General features: G+C 44.7%; 1 protein-coding gene across 2 annotated transcripts in view; it reads right to left on the bottom strand.

Annotated features, from left to right (window-relative positions):
* alpl (alkaline phosphatase, biomineralization associated) overlaps nt 1-16,007 on the bottom strand; it is a 114,615-nt gene extending 98,608 nt beyond the window's left edge. For both annotated transcript variants that reach the window (XM_072586789.1, XM_072586791.1), the window contains exons 1-2: nt 15,875-16,007; nt 2,851-2,936 (exon numbers count right to left, since the gene is read on the bottom strand). The gene's annotated coding sequence lies outside the window, so the exon portion shown is untranslated. The remainder of the gene's footprint in view (nt 1-2,850; nt 2,937-15,874) is intronic.
* Nucleotides 16,008-16,238: the final 231 nt, after the last annotated feature.

Below are 16,238 nucleotides of genomic sequence, written 5' to 3'. Positions count from 1 at the left end.
AACATCCTCTGGCAGCTCATTCCATACACGTACCACCCTCTGCGTGAAATAGTTGCCTCTTAGGTCTCTTGCCCCTCGCACCCTAAACCTATGCCCTCTAGTTCTGGACTCCCCAACCCCAGGGAAAAGACTTTGCCTATTTACTCTATCCATGCTCCTCATAATTTTGTTAATCTCTATAAGGTCAGCCCTCAGCCTCTGACGCTCCAGGGAAAACAGCCCCAGCCTGTTCAGCCTCTCTCTGTAGCTCAGATCCTCCAACCCTGGCAACAAAGCCTTCAGCGAGCATTCAGTGTTCTTAGGGAGAACCATATCAATTTAGCTGGAAGAATGAAAGGAAAATGAGGGAGATACTAAATGGCCATTTCTAGCTTCTCTCCGTTTCATTCCTCAGATGATCTAAAGCAGATTTCCTTTCCTTGTTCATTCAATTCCAAGGAAGTTGGTCTTCACCAACTTGAACCCCTTCCTAATGATGCCCAAACACATCGCTGAACCCCATGATCCTAAGTCTCAGGATTTAAATCCAGTTTCCCATTACATTGAGGAACACCATAGTGTTGTGTCATGTTGCCATAGTCTTACCAGACCATAGGGGCTGCTCTCATTTTCAGAGAAGCGGCTGGTAGACCTCAGACAAGAGACAAGGTTGAGAAGGAGAGGCCTTCATGGTAACCTCAAACCGGTGATGGGAATTGAACCCATGCTGTTGGTATCACACTGGTCTATAAACCAACAATCCAGCCGATGGAGCTAAACCAATTCCCAGGGGCACCACAATAAGCATCTGTTTATCTTGTTTCTCTTTCCTTATCAATCGGAAGTGGCAAAAGACTGAGGCACAGTGAGTTTGCACAAGGTTAGGCAAAAGGTCAACCGTGATCATTCTAAATAGTTACACCTGTCCATGGCTCTTGTGTAAATCCTTATATATTGCACAGTGCTCGTTGATCACAGGATACTGGATCTCTTGTCACTGCTCCAGGGAGGGAATAAAATATCTAAAACCATGATGGAGTCTGGGGTTAACGTAAATCAGTCAGTGATGTAACTGTGGATACAGGCTAGATGTAAGCAGAGCACGTTTAAAAGCTGAGATAGAGACAGAGAGAGTGAGAAGCAACAGTCTGTACTAGACAGTACTAATGCAAATAGCAGAGCCTCCCAAAGTGGGAGGTCAGGAAATGGGGTCACATTCTGGAAATTTCAGATTGTGAGCTTCATGGAAGAAATGGCCGCCATTGTAACTGGGTTCCAAGGACTGAATCCCATGGTAACAGACAGAGCCCACACTTGCACGCTGCCACCCTACCTTTGCTCTGACGGGTCTCCCTCCCTACTCACAAAGGGACTGTGACAGCCTTTGGTGAAGAAGTTGATACGCCATTGTATACAGTGTGAATAAAGAGTGATAATGCCCACGTCAAGGGCACTAGTTAAACGCAGCAGATGACAGGATCAATATTAAGGGGAGTGCGCCAAACCAAGCCTGAGATTAAAGGCAGGTCAGACCTCCCTTCTGTGGTCACCTGCTTCCCAAACTGACAACGTTCATCAATATTCATTTGGGCAGGTATTTTTGTGTAAAACACAAAACTCTTGGTTGTCCCTGTGCAATCACAAAGAATTCTGTTAGTCTTTACTTTGTGTCATTTCAGAATACGGAAGGAGAAGAATACGTAAAATGGTATCAGCCAGCTGTGTCTCTTTGTAAAGGATGGGGGTTAGTTGGAGGTGTTAACCCTTGAAATTTTCCTCTTCTTTCCATCAAAGAGAATGCGTAGTAACCAATAGTTAAACTGGCTGAATTGTATTTGTGAACTTATTCAAGGACAAAGAATGTATCAAACTGAATTTGGTTACTGTTTGAATCTTCCTCTATTGGCAAGATACGGAACCATCTGTTTGCATTGGGTCTTGCTCAAATTGATATTTCTGAAAATTTATCTTGGTGACAGAGATAATAATTTCTCTGTTAACATGCGTTGGATGTCTTTGGAGCAGGAGGGAAGAGTGGCTGAACATCTTGGGGATGGAACGTCAGCTTTACTCATCAACTAATTGTCTGGAAAGGATTAAAAAGAGAGATAGGCTTGTCATAGCTTTTCATCTCACACTCATCAGGACGGCTGTAAGAATCTCAGATTTTGGAGGGAGCATCAATTTATGCTGGAGGAAAAACAGGGTATTGACATGTCGGTGACTGAGCTGAGAGGTAAGAAAATTGAGTTTGAGGTTAGATTGGAAAAGCCAAGGCTGTTCTCATTAGAGGCGAGCAAGCTAAAGTGGGGGTTTAATGGAGGTATTCAAAATTATGAGGACTCTGAACTGAAACAATAAAGCAAAGCTGTTCCAATTCGCAGTTGGTTAGAAATATGGAAAATGGATTTCAGACGAATGGCAAAATAAACAATGGTGTCATGTGGGAAGGGTTTTTTTTTGCACAGCGAATGGTTAGGTTTGGGAAAAAAACAACAGCTTTGTAATTCACACCCTTCTCTGACTGTGCAATCGCAGCAGTACACTCCAAAACCTTCTCCCATTCTTCATAGTTCCATCCTGAAGGTCTTAACGGGGAAAGAGCAGAGTATCCAGAGGGAAGGCGCAGATATTTGCTAAATTGGATCAGGGGATATTTTGGTCTCTTCCCTCTGGGGAAATGCTAGGTAGAAGCCCCCTCATGGATGGAACAGCCTGTCATTGGCTGAGGATTGTCAGCAGATGGTCTCAGGAGGCGGGGGGAGTAGAGAAATTGTGAAAAAAAACAATGGTTAACACCAAGTAAACCTTCACACAAAGAAGATACCAGCTTTTGGAGTAAATAGAATTCAAAAGAAAAGATGAACTTACTTCTCTGTAATCTTCCCGTGTTCTGGGCGTGAGTCACTGACTTGCCAATGCGAGAGTTAGTACAGGAATTGATAATGATGTTCAGCCTGAAAACAGAATTGAAGCAGATTTTAGCTCTTTGTTGCCTCCTGGTTAGTGTTAAAATGCCTTTTGCCTCTCGCTTTGGAATCAGGGTCCCATCTCATTGAAACACACAAAGAGCTTTCCTTAGCCTTTCATTGAAAAGGTTTCAGTCTCTTCCAAATGACTTCCTGTCTTGTGGATTTGGTTCTTTTTCAATTTAAAACTCCCTTTGTTGAGATTACCTTCAGGATTTGCAATGGCACGAGTTCAGGGCTTTGCCATTTATGTGTGGGCTGCTCAGAGTGGTAATTGAGGTAGTGGGTCAAAGAAAAACCCGGACAAAAAAAAACAGCATCACGTAAAGAAGCAAGTGTCACAAAGCAGCAGGCTTTTCCTGAGATTACAACAAAGTGCGGTTTCATGATCCACAGCCTCACAGCTTTATACCACAAGGGAAACCATGGGTGGCCAACATTTCAAAGTTCAAAACCCAGAGAAGAACATAGTACATACCACAGTTGTAACAGACACACCACACAAAATATGCAGATTAGCGCATCTCTAGATCCTGACATTTTTAAGTCTCATGTCAATTATTTTCTAAACTCCTGATTAAGTCTTTCACTCAGAGTCATACAGACCCTTCGGCCCAACTCGACCAGGCTTCCCAAACTGAACTTGTCCCATTTGCTTATGTTTGGCCCATATCCCTCTAAACTCTTTCAATCTCTTTCTAGCTCCTGCACACTTTTCACCTCGCTCCACCTCCCACTCCCTTTCCCTCAAAGTCTTATTCATCCAACCTCACAAACTCCTGCTCTGATAACTATCGCTTCTTGTTTTCCCTACCCTTCCTTGGCTCTCCCATTCACATGCCAATCACATCCCTTTGCTTGCATTTTGTCAATTTCTTTCTTGCTCTCTATCTAAATGCCCCCCAAAACTCTCTCCAGAAGGCTGGGTAAAGACAAGGCAACTGCTAATGGTTATTGCCTGTAAGCTTTATGCCAATGCATGGCCAAGCTGAGCTTCACCATCAGTGCCTACATGATCTGGCATCATCTGACATTGCTTCTCGATGCTGAAAATATTGTTTCCCCTTGCTGGGTGGACCTAGAACTAGAGGACACCATTTAAAAATGAGGGGCTCCTCATTTACAGCAGAAATAAAACCAATTATTCTCTCTCAGAGGACTTAGAGTTTATGGAACTCTTTTTCCCCAGACAACCGTGGAGCTGAGAGTCATTAAATGTTTCCACAGCAAAGGTAGACAGATTGATGAAGAGTCAATGGCTACTGGGGGGCAGACAGCAAGTGGCGTTTCAGATCAGCCATGAACATATTGACTGGCAGAACAGACTCAAGGGGTTGAATGGCCTACTCCTGGACCTAGTTTGTATGTTTGCATTGTTGACTCTGGAGGCACTAAGGTTGAAGCTGCATTAAGGTCTTTCCAAATCTATAATGTCAAATCTCTTTGTGCAGCAGTGCCTAGCGTGAGGTCTCCATGGAGACAGATGTGCCATCTCTGACTCTGGTTAATCTTTGTAATTATTCCCACACAGTCAGTGTAACTGATTAGTTTCATGCAATAAGACACATCTTGTGTAAGGTAAGAGCCTCATCTCATTAAGATTCAATCGTCGTTCGTTCTCTCCCATGGCTAATTAATTAGGTCACCACTTAGACTCAGCCTAGGAATCCAGGGGACAGTTGTAGTGTCTACCGCTGGATCAGAAAATCTGTGTTCAAGTCCCTGAAGATTTTTCGCTCATAGCACAGTGGCTCAGTGGTTAGCACTGCTGCCTCACAGCTCCAGGGTTTGATTCCACCCTCAGGTGACTGTCTGTGTGGAGTTTGCACATTCTCCCCGTGTCTGCGTGGGTTTCTGTTGGGTGCTGCAGTTTCCTCCCATAACCCAAAGATGTGCAGGTCAGGCGGATTGGCCGTGTTAAATTGCCCATAGTGTCCAGAGATCTATAGACTAGGTGGGTTAGACTTGGGAATTTCAGGGTTACAGGGATTGCATAGGCTTCTCTTCAGAGTTATGGTATGGACTTGATGAGCTGAATGGTCTGGTTACATGTTGTAGGGACTCTATATCCAAACAGGTTGATCTAAAAATATCTTCTGGGGTCCTGGGTAGATGGTAGGCCTTCCACCTCGGAGCCTGTGGCCTTCTACCATCTGAGGTTAAGTAGGTTTACAGACAGCCTGTAATTATCTCAGCCTCGAGGAGTCTCTGAGTTATATTTATACAGCCTTCAAACCCTTGCTTGCTTTTTAAAAGAGCTATTGTTAAACAGCACTTGGACTCCAGATCTTTGGACAGTGTGACATAGAGAAGGAGAGAGCTATAGGGAACCTGCTCCTGAGGTCTTGCCAGAGTGGCCAATAAGAAGACCAGGAGAAGCCTATTACACCCACTGCCTGCTGTGGTTACATTCATGCCCATGTGTCCTTGGAGAGGGAGCGTGCCACGCCCCACATGTATGTCCAAGCCTCCCATGACTGGGGCATCGCAAGGTATGGGGTACATCTTTGTCCCACAAAAAAATTAATTTAAATCTGTAAGCTTCTTTCTGCATTTTGATACTTGTTACTGTGCTCTGTACGAGCTATGTAACCTATTTAGTTTTGATTTGTTTAATTTAAAATCGTAAAAAGGACATGAAGGGGTGCCATCACACAATCGTAGTGGCCTGTAACTCTGAGACAGAAAGCCTTGCTTTAGGTCTTATCTATATGGAGGATTGTCTGGACAGGTTGATGGATTTATTTTTGGTAACAAAATCTGTCCAACGATTTGTCCAATCATTCAGTGTACAACGTGCAACATGTATGTTCTTAAGCAAATGCTCAGGAGCGATCATCAAAGTGTCGGTCTAATTAACCCTTTACGCCACAACAGTAATGCACGCAAGCCTGTACTGGGATTGTAAATTTGGAACACTGCTCAAACATTCCTCAGACTCAAACAGGACTTAACAAAGAATCTCTTCCCCATCTGAGAAATAGGAGGCAGATAAAACTGAAACACAGAGCTCCCCAGTCTAGTATCCTCTCTACTGCTGATAGAAGGCAATTTCTTTGTAATTTAGGAACCCAAGCATTGAGACCCTGACCAGCCCAGGACCAGACAGGTCAGTCGCATCAGAATGTACTTCACGGGTAAGTGTTATCTTTACAAATAGCATTTAAAACCCACAATTTCTGTCTGGCATGAAACCATAACAAACTCGATCCTGTCAGACAGTGGTACAGTTAAACACTTTGAGAGGAGCATTGTGCGTAGCACTTTATAGTTAGCCAAGTGAAAATTAAAAATGAAAAGAATTCAACTAACGCAGCCGTCTTTTTATGTAAAGAATTATCACCTACTTAGACCTTTAATTAAAAAGAACTGCTGTTAATGTTTCATCTGTACACAACAGAAAAGAAGTGTAACATGCCTGAGATCTCCAGCTCCCCATGTTTTCTAATATCTCTCACTTGTCTTGTTCACAGACTAACTGTTGGAATGAGTCAAACAGCCCATTAGAGTCTAGCAGGACGGTAGATGGTGAATTACACATCTTGGTCTTTCATTCATCTTACGATTCCTTTGGTTCTAAAATCCAAACAAATTTCAACATTTGTTCCTCGATATGCTTAACATCATACAACAAAGTTAAAAATCACACAACACCAGGTTATAGTCCAACAGGTTTAACTGGAAGCACTAGCTTTCGGAGCGCCGCTCCTTCAATCACCTGATGAAGGAACAGCGCTGCAAAAGCTAGTGTGCTTCCAATTAAACCTGTTGGACTATAACCTGGTGTTGTGTGATTTTTAACTTTGTCCACCCCAGTCCAACACCGGCATCTCCAAATTAGATTAGATTTTTTTAGATTACATTAGATTATATTACAGTGTGGAAACAGGCCCTTCGGCCCAACAAGTCCACACCAACCTGCCGAAGCGTAACCCAACCACATCCCTACATTTACCCCTTACCTAACACTATGGGCAATTTAGCACAGCCAATTCACCTAACCTGCACATCTTTTGGACTGTGGGAGGAAACCGGAGCACCCGGAGGAAACCCACGCAGACACAGGAAGAACATGCAATCTCTACACAGTCAGTCGCCTAAGGCGGGAATTGAACCCGGGTCTCTGGAGCTGTGAGGCAGCAGTGCTAACCACTGTGCCACCATGCCGCCCACATCATACAACAATGAAAGCTCACGACTGCAGATGCTTGAAATCTGAAATTAAAACCAAAAATATTGGAAAAACACAGGTCTGTCAGTAACCTGTGGAAAGAAGGAATGCTTCAAGCCCAGTGTGATTCTTCTTCAGTTCTGAAAGATGTTGGGAAATGGGATAGTTAGTTATACTTTTGACAGAGGAGGAGACCAGTGCCAAAACCACCATCTTACGATTAGTACAGAGGGCACAAAGGCCTGAGGAGGGCAACAATGTGCCTGGGGATTTCAGTGCTCCCTCAGGTGGATGTGACATGTAAGTGAGCCCGTTCCTTTATATAGAACATTTCACCTCCTATGTTGTCTAGTAGCTGGAGACTGTGGAGACACTGGAACAATGTGGGGCAACACCGCTGGCAATATGGGCACACGCTCCTCACAAGGATGCATCCACCCAATGTATTCAACTCTGTTATTAACTGATGTATTGAAACAGAATTCCAGCCTATGATGCCTATCTGGGTTCCTACCCCTGCCTAAAACCTTTGTCCCACTTTGCACCATCTTCCTGGAATCAGCCTTGGCTCAGTTCACCTCAGATGTTGTAAGCTTTGGCGTTTCAAATCCCACTCCACAAAGCCGGGTACAAAGTCCAGCCTGGTACCTGCAGGTGTCTAGACTGAGTCGACACTGCACACTGATGGTTCCCAAAGCACTCCCTTGCATCACAAGACTTATGTACAATGCACCAACAAATTGTGCCAAAGAGCTAAACTCCCCATTTCCAGTGAGGTCAACCAATTTATCCGTGTGTGAGCACAGTATTCAGCGCCAGTACCTATGGCATGATGCCCACATCACTATGTCTGGCTTGCAAGCTATGGTTTTTGAAGACTTGTTATAATGTGCTCTCAGTTAAAAGTCTTCTGTTTGGTCTCCTTCTCTTCCACAACCATAATAACAAGTTACAGCAGTCCAGTTAGGCCATTCAGCCCATCGAGTCTGCTTCACTAATCGATCACAGCGGATACATTTCCCAACCCCATTCTCCTGCCCTCTCCCCGTAACCCAGTGCCACTATGCCGGCTCTGTCTCATAATGGAGCTGAGACCTGGCTCTCACTTTCCTCAAAAAAACAGAAAGAACTGCGGAGGCTGGAAATCTAAATCAGAAACAGAAATTACTGGCAAATCTCAGCTGGTCTGGCAGCATCTGTGGAGAGAAATCAGAGTTAACATTTTGGGTCCAGTGACCCTTTTCAGAATGCCTTCTGACTCTTCCTCCATTGTTAATCTCGCTCCTTCATAGGATAGTACAGCCTGAGAAAATCTCTGCTATCAGATTACTTCACATTGACAAGCAACAAATCCCCTGTTCCTGCTCTTGCTCACTCCTCTGACCCTTCAATATCCCAATTTCCCAACCCATTCTACAGTAGTACGCATGGCCCAAGCAATGGACTCAAGCCCCACGAGCTCCACAGCTGTGTCATAACCCATCCAAACAGATTGACGAAAAATATTTTTTTCCAATTCCTCTATGAAACTTTCTTTGGCTTCATTTCGAGAACTATTGTGTGGGAGAGCTCGCCACATCCCTTTCACTCAAGATTTCTCCATCACTATCTAACCTCTAATCTTTTATATTTCATAGTTTAACTTCAGCTCTGTGGGAGTGTTTCATCCTACTTAGACCACCAACTATTAAATTGGGTTTGTGTTTCTTTTCAACTGTTGACATGACAGAGTTTGAGGCCCAGGGATTAACCATTAACCAGAGTTATGCTGATTATCAATCTCGAGATCGACAAACTCCACAGAGTGAGAGAGTGCAAAACTGCTCATTCCAGTTCACCGGGCAGATTGAGTAAGAGGGAACCACATAAGAAAATGGAAGCACTAAACAATGACAATGGCATACTTTTTGTTCATGTAGCAGCCTTAGCGTAGGAACATGGAGCTTGACAAAATGGTGGCAGGTGAGGGGGTTGGCTGCGATAAGTTTCAGGACGCAGCCAAGCATGTGCTGCTGACCATGTGATGTTCCACGGGCAGTTATGCCAGCACCCGTACATGTGCAGACTGCTTCACCTGTGCTCCACACCAATCAGATTTTGAAATGACGGGCACCCCCTCTCCAAGACCTCTCGATGCGAGGGGGGGGGGGTTTGTTACCCAAATTGTGTAGGGTAAAGGCACATGCCCCATCCTCACGCCAGGAGCCGTCTGTGAAGGCCAAGTGGAGGCTGGTGTGTGTGTTAGAGTGAGATTGGTGCACACATGCATTGTGGTGCCACAGCTAGAAGGATGCAGCCATTCCTGCTCCTCAGTCTGCGAGAGACAGAGGCGTGAGCAAGGGCACTTCATAAATAATGGGCCCTGGGTCAACCCCCAAATAGAAACCTACCAGGCCTGAGTTAACCCCTTAACAAGACAACTCCTTCTGTCGCTGATGAATGACATCAACATTAACCTCTGTACATGCCCGCTCCTTGCGTCATTTATGTGGATCATTGGGATACCGTCTGGGGAAGATGGGACCTGTATAAGAAGGACGGGTTGCACCTGAATTGGATGGGCAGCAATATCCTGGGTGGGAGGTTGGCTCGTGCTCTTCAGGGGGGTTTAAACTAGTTTGGTGGGGGTCCTGGGAACCGGAGCTATTGATCAGATGATGGAGTAGCTAATGTACAGCCAGACACAGTGTGCAGAGAGTCTGTGAGGATGGATAGACAGTTGACAGGGCAAAGTTACAGTCAGTGTGATGGGTTGAAGTGTGTCTATTTTAATGCTAGAAGTATCAGGAATAAGGGTGATGCACTTAGAGCATGGATCAGTACTTGGAACTGTGATGTTGTGGCCATTACAGAGACTTGGATATCGCAGGGGCAGGAGTGGTTGTTGGATGTTCCAGGGTTTAGATGTTTCAAAAGGAATAGGGCGGGAGGTAAAAGAGGTGGGAGAGTGGCATTGTTAATCAGGGTCAGTATCACAGCTGCAGAAAGGGAAATCATTGAAGAGGGTTTGTCGACAGAGTCAATATGGGTGAAAGTCAGAAACAGGAAAGACACAGTCACTTTATTGGGAGTTTTCTACAGACCCTCCAATAGCAACGGAGACACAGAGGAGCAGATTGGGAGGCATATTTTGGAAAGGTGCAGAAGTAACAGGGTTGTTGTCATGGGTGACTTCAATTTCCCTAATATTGATTGGAACCTCCTCAGTGCAAATAGTTTGAATGGAGCATATTTTTGTCAGGTGTGTCCAGGAAGGATTCCTGACTCAATATGTAGATAGGCCGACTAGAGGGGGAGCCATATTGGATTTGGTGCTTGGCAATGAACCATGATAGGTGCCAGATCTCTCAGTGGGAGAGCATTTTGATGATAATGATCACCACTTCCAAACCTTTACTGTAGTCATGGAGAAGGATAGGAGCAGATGGTGTGAGAAAGTATTTAGTTGGGGGAAGGAGAAGTACAAAGCTATTAGGCAGGAACTGGGATGTCTAAATTGGGAACAGATGTTCTCAGGGAAATGAACAACAGAAATGTGGAGGTTGTTTAGGAAGCACCTGCTGATAGTGCTGGACAGGTTTGTCCCACTGAGGCAAGGAAGGGATGGTAGGGTGAAGGAACCTTGGGTGACAAGGGATGTGGAACAAATAGTCAAGAGGAAGAAGGAAGCTTACTTAAGGTTGAGGAGGCAAGGATCAGACACCGCTCTAGAGGGTTACAAGGTAGCCAGGAAAGACCTGAAGAATGGACTTAGAAGAACTCAAAGGGGGCATGAAAAACCTTTTGCAGGTAGGATTAAGGAAAACTCCAAGGTATTCTACACATATATGAGGAACAACAGATGGCCAGAGTGAGGGTAAGGCCGATCAGGGATAGTGGAGGGAACTTGTACCTGGAGTCAGAGGAGGTAGGGGAGTCCTTAATGAATACTTCTCTTCAGTATTCACTACTGAGAGGGACCTTGACATTTGTGAGGACAGTGTGAAATAGGTTAATATGCTCAAACAGGTTGATGTTAAGAAGGAGAATGTGCTAATTTTTAAAAAAAACTTAAGGATAGATAAATCCCCTGGGCCAGACAGGATATACCCAAGGTACTACAGGAAATGAGAAAAGAGATTGCTGCACCTTTGACAATGATCTTTGCATCCTCCCTGTCCACTGGAGTAGTGGCAGATGATTGGAGGGTGGCAAATATTATTCCCTTGTTCAAGAAAGGAAATAGGGATAACCCTGAGAATTATAGACCAGTCAGTTTTACATCTGTGGTTGGCAAATTATTTTGGAGAGGATTATGAGAGACAGGATTTATGATTACTTGGAAAGTCATTGTTTGATTAGAGATAGTCAGCATGGCTTTGTGAGGGGCAGGTCATAACTCACAAACCTTATTGAATTCTTTGACAAAACACATTGATGAGGATAGAGTAGTGAATATGGTGCATATGGATTTTAGCAAGGCGTTTGATAAGGTTCCCCATGGTAGAAAGTAAGGAGGCATGGGATACAGGGTCATTTGGCTGTCTGGATACAGAATTGGCTAGCCCATAGAAGACAGAGGCTGGTAGTAGATGGAAAATATTCAGTCTGGAGTTCAGCGATCCATAGTTTTCTGCAGGCATCTGTTCTGGGAGCTCTGCTCTTAGTGATTTTTATAAATGCCTTGGATGGGGAAGTGGTAGAGTGGGTTAGTAAGTTTGACGCTGATGCGAAGATTGGTTGAGTTATGGATAGCGTGGAGGGCTGTTGTAGGTTGCAATGGGGACATTGACAGGATGCAGAGCTGGGCTGAGAAGTGGCAGATGGAGTTCAACCTGAAAAAGTGTGAAGTCATTCATTTTGGAAGGTCAAATTTGCATACAGAATACAGGGTTAAAGGCAGGATTCTTGGCAGTGTGGAGGAACAGAGGGATCTTGGGGACATTATCCATAGATCGCTCAAAGTTGCCACCCAAGCTGATTCCAAACTGATAGGGTTGTTAAGAAGGTGTATGGTGCGTTGGCTTTCATTAGCAGGGGGTTGGGTTTAAGAACCGCAAGGTAATGCTGCAGCTCTATAGACCCCTAGATGGACCACACTTGGAATATTATGTTCAGTTCTGGTCACTTCAATATAGGAAGGATATGGAAGCTTTTGAGAGGATGCAGAGGAGATTTACCAGGATGCTGCCTGGACTAGAGGGCATGGTTTATGAAGAGAGGTTGAGGGAGCTAGGACTTTCGTCAGTGGAGTGAAGAAGGATGAGAGGTGACTTGATAGAGGTGTACAAGATCTTGAGAGGCAAAGATAGAGTGGATAGCCAGAGACTTTTTCCCATGATGGAAATGGCTATCACAAGGGGGCATAATTTTCAGGTGATTGGAGGAAGGTTTAGGGGAGGCGTCAGAGGCAGGTTCTTTACACAGAGAGTGCTGGGTGTGTGGAATGCACTGCCAGCAGTGGAAATGGACTCAGATAGATTAAGAACAGTTAAGCGATTCTAGGATATGCACATGGATGATAGTAAAATGAAGGGTATGTAGGTTGCTTTGATCTTAGAATAAGATAAAAAGTCGGCACAACATCGAGGGCCGAAGGGCCTGTAATGTTCTGTACAGTTCTATGTTCTATGATTCACAACCTGAAGAACAACACTGAATGGTGAAGGACAAACACTGGTGAAGTGAAGGACAAAGTATTGGGAAGGCTGACGAAAAGTTTAATCAAGGAGGTAAAGAACGGGCAGAAGGATGTGGAGCTATCATGGGATGTACAATCTGCGATCATGAGATAAAGAAGGCTGGAGGTCCTGCTGCCAGTGCTGGGGTAGAGGAGGCTGCATTGCTGAGGAAGATCCAACACAGACCAAAAACATGAGGAGAGTTGGAAAGTTGGAAGAGGATCAAGAAATTGGGAAATAATGTGCCCACAAGGGGATTTAGGACAAAAGGGCTCTCATTACATCACTGGGGGAGGTGATGAGCTGCTGGTATTATTGCTGGACTATTAATCCAGAGACCCAGATCATGTTCCATGGACCTAGGTTCAAACCCCGCCACAGCAGATTGTGAAATGACGACCATAATTCAATTGTCAGAAAAATCCCATCTGGTTCCTTTAGGAAAGGAAACTGCCATCCTTACCTGGTCTGGTCTCCATGTGACTCCAGACCCAGAGCAATGTGGTTGACTCTTAACTATCCTCTGGCCAATGAATGTTGGTCTAGCCAGCAATGCCCTTAACCCACGAGTGATTTTTTTATTTTAAAAATTAAGTTTGAAACATCAAGGGACAGGGTTAATGTTAAGAACACCTAGTCACAGTATGGTTTGGGGTACAGCTGAAATAATTCAATCTGGAGCTGATAATGAAGGGTTTCTGTCTCTTTGTCAGGTAAACCCCCTAGATTGACTGGTGAGGCAGTGAGCTGGATAATCAGGGCAGCGATGTCCGGGAGGTTTATTTACTGTGATGTGGGGGAAGTAATCGCAGTTGTCTTAAAACTGCCTGAGCAGAGAGCATCTTCGGCCAATCACCCTCACCTTAACCTCCTTCCACCTATCGCATTCCCAACGCCCCTCCCCCAAGTCCCTCCTCCCTACCTTTTATCTTAGCCTGCTTGGCACACCCTCCTCATTCCTGAAGAAGGGCTTATGCCCGAAACGTCGATTCTCCTGTTCCTTGGATGCTGCCTGACCTGCTGCGCTTTTCCAGCAACAGATTTTTAATCTAACTTCAGCAGACAGGGAGTTAGGAGGAGAGCAGGAAGGAAATCAACCGTCAACGAGAAATCTCCGAGGTGGCCTGAGGGAGAAGATTGATGGAGAAATATGGGGCAAAGGGCAGATAGAATAAACAACAGGACACTTCCTCATGATCTACCGGCTGCTGAGGCCAAGTGTTTAAAAATGCCAAATCTGAAATAAGAACAACAAAACAAATCAAGCTCATCAAATGAGACAATTTACTATGTACTGACTCCATGTTTCCACCAGGTCTAAGATCATCTCTTCGCACTTAACCTGAGGCAGTGGGTTCCCTCAGGTCGCCTGACAATCATCCCACTCCTGTATATGTGATCTTCCCCAAATATTGCCCTGAACACTCCACCAGTGCTAAACACACAGTGCTGAAGAGCAGTCAAAGCAGAAGCTCTGTTCTCGAGCAGTTCATAGATCTTCCTGTGGTCTCATCGCCTTTTCTCTGCGTCCAAAATGTTTGTGGGAGGTACAGTGGTACGTGAATGCCGGATTTGTCATACAAATCGCTCAGCAAGTGTTCTTGGGTACCCCAGAAGTTGCAGATCTCCCTGTTTTGCTGGGTGACTTGCACCACAGACTGCTTCATCCAAATATCATCCTGCATTCTAGCCTCCCCACCTCCCTCACAAACCTATCTATTCAAGAACCTGCTGGATTTGCACATTAACTACTCACTAAACTCACCACTGAAAATTAAGGCTCTTCATTATCCTTTAAACAACGTGATAGCTGTTGATGCAACACTCACTGACCCAGAAAGGGAACATCTTAAACAATTCAGCCGGAAGTTCCACGTTCAGAGAACTGCGAATTGTAAATCAGAGGCAAAAAAAAAACAGAAATCGCTGGAAAAGCTCGGCAGATCTGGCAGCATCTGTGGAGAGAAATCAGAGATAACATTTCGGGTTGAGTGACCCTTCCTCAAAACTGATGAACCTCCGAATCTGTTCTGAGGAGGTGTCACTGGACCTGAAACATTAACTTTGATTTCTCTCCACAGATGCTGCCAGACCTGCTGAGCTTTACCAGCGATTTCTGGGGGGGGGGGGGGGGGGGGCTCAAATGGATGTCTGAACGGATTGATTTAAATTATTATTTTTTTTAATTGTTCAGTCTCATCCCACACAGTGAACACTTGAGAGATTTGGAAAGGGAAAAGGCACATGCTCTTCTAATTTCCAAATTCTGTTCTTTTGCACTCACTAAATCCGTATTTCTTTCTCTCTTTATTTCACTCCCGACTTAACTCCACATCATCGTATTCGCTTCCTTCCTCAATTCTTAAGCTCATTGAAGAGACAGACAGTGTCCCCCCAGTCGCTCTCACTGCACTGACATCTGTTCCCATTTCCAATGCTCTGTGTATTCCCAGTAGACTGTGCTCCACCAGATCCCTCATCCAATATTAGAATTCTTCAGTTTGCACTTGACTCCCTCTTTTAATCTGTACTGATCAACCTGTCAAGAGAAACGCCGTGGACCGAAGAGCTGGTTTAGTTTAACAATAACTGAGCTCCGGCTGAGCGGAGTTGGAGCAGAATATGAAGATGTAAAAATATACTTTGAATATTTAAGTCTGTGCAAGATGCCTTCACTGCTCTTTAAGATTAAAATCGGCAGTTACACGCAATTAAATAATGAAATCACCTATTCAGATGCCTTTCATAAATGCTTTAATTTAGGTTCAAATGGTATTTGTACCTGTCCCCCTGGTCCTCGGAATTGAAGAACGGGTTCTGTGAATATCATTTTTTGCAGGTTGTCATCATAAAATACCAGATAAATGAACAATGTCACCTGCCACGGATTTTCTGGGTAAAATTTCATTTTTTTAAAATGAAAAAATCACTAACCCTAGAGCGTTCACAAATCAACATTTCATTCAAACGAATTGAATTTAACTCCAAACATCGAAAAATAACTTTTAGGCGCCTGCTGTAGTGAGGGAGAGAGAAAAGAAATGACTGATCAAATTCATCAAAAGCGTTTCTGAAGGTTGCCAGCAGAAACTCACCTGCCTGGGACCTTGCCTTTAAATTCCTGACAGAGGATGGGGTGAGAAAGTTGCCCAGCTGAAGCCGGTGTGGGGAGTGTTCCGAGTCTGAAGGACTCCCCCCCTTTATAGCTCTTCACTTAGTGCTGACAGTGCCTGCCCTGTTGGGGGGGGGAGAGGGAGGTCCCAGCCCCTGTCTGGCTGTTGCTTACTGAATGTGTGAAAGGGGGTTTGCTCTAAGACGGAGCTCCACCTACCGTCGGCTGCTTTATATTTTCTTTCTGTCTCTGTGAGGAGCAACTGGGGAACCGAACCCGCAGCAACACGCTACACAGGCATCTGCGATGGGTGCAGCGGAATTCAAGCGAGCCCCCTTTGGCTCAGT

Source organism: Chiloscyllium punctatum, chromosome 16 (genome assembly GCF_047496795.1).
Source record: "Chiloscyllium punctatum isolate Juve2018m chromosome 16, sChiPun1.3, whole genome shotgun sequence".
Lineage (NCBI taxonomy): Eukaryota > Metazoa > Chordata > Chondrichthyes > Orectolobiformes > Hemiscylliidae > Chiloscyllium > Chiloscyllium punctatum.
Note: the sequence above shows the minus strand (reverse complement) of the source record. Positions and strands in the feature narration are given on the sequence as shown.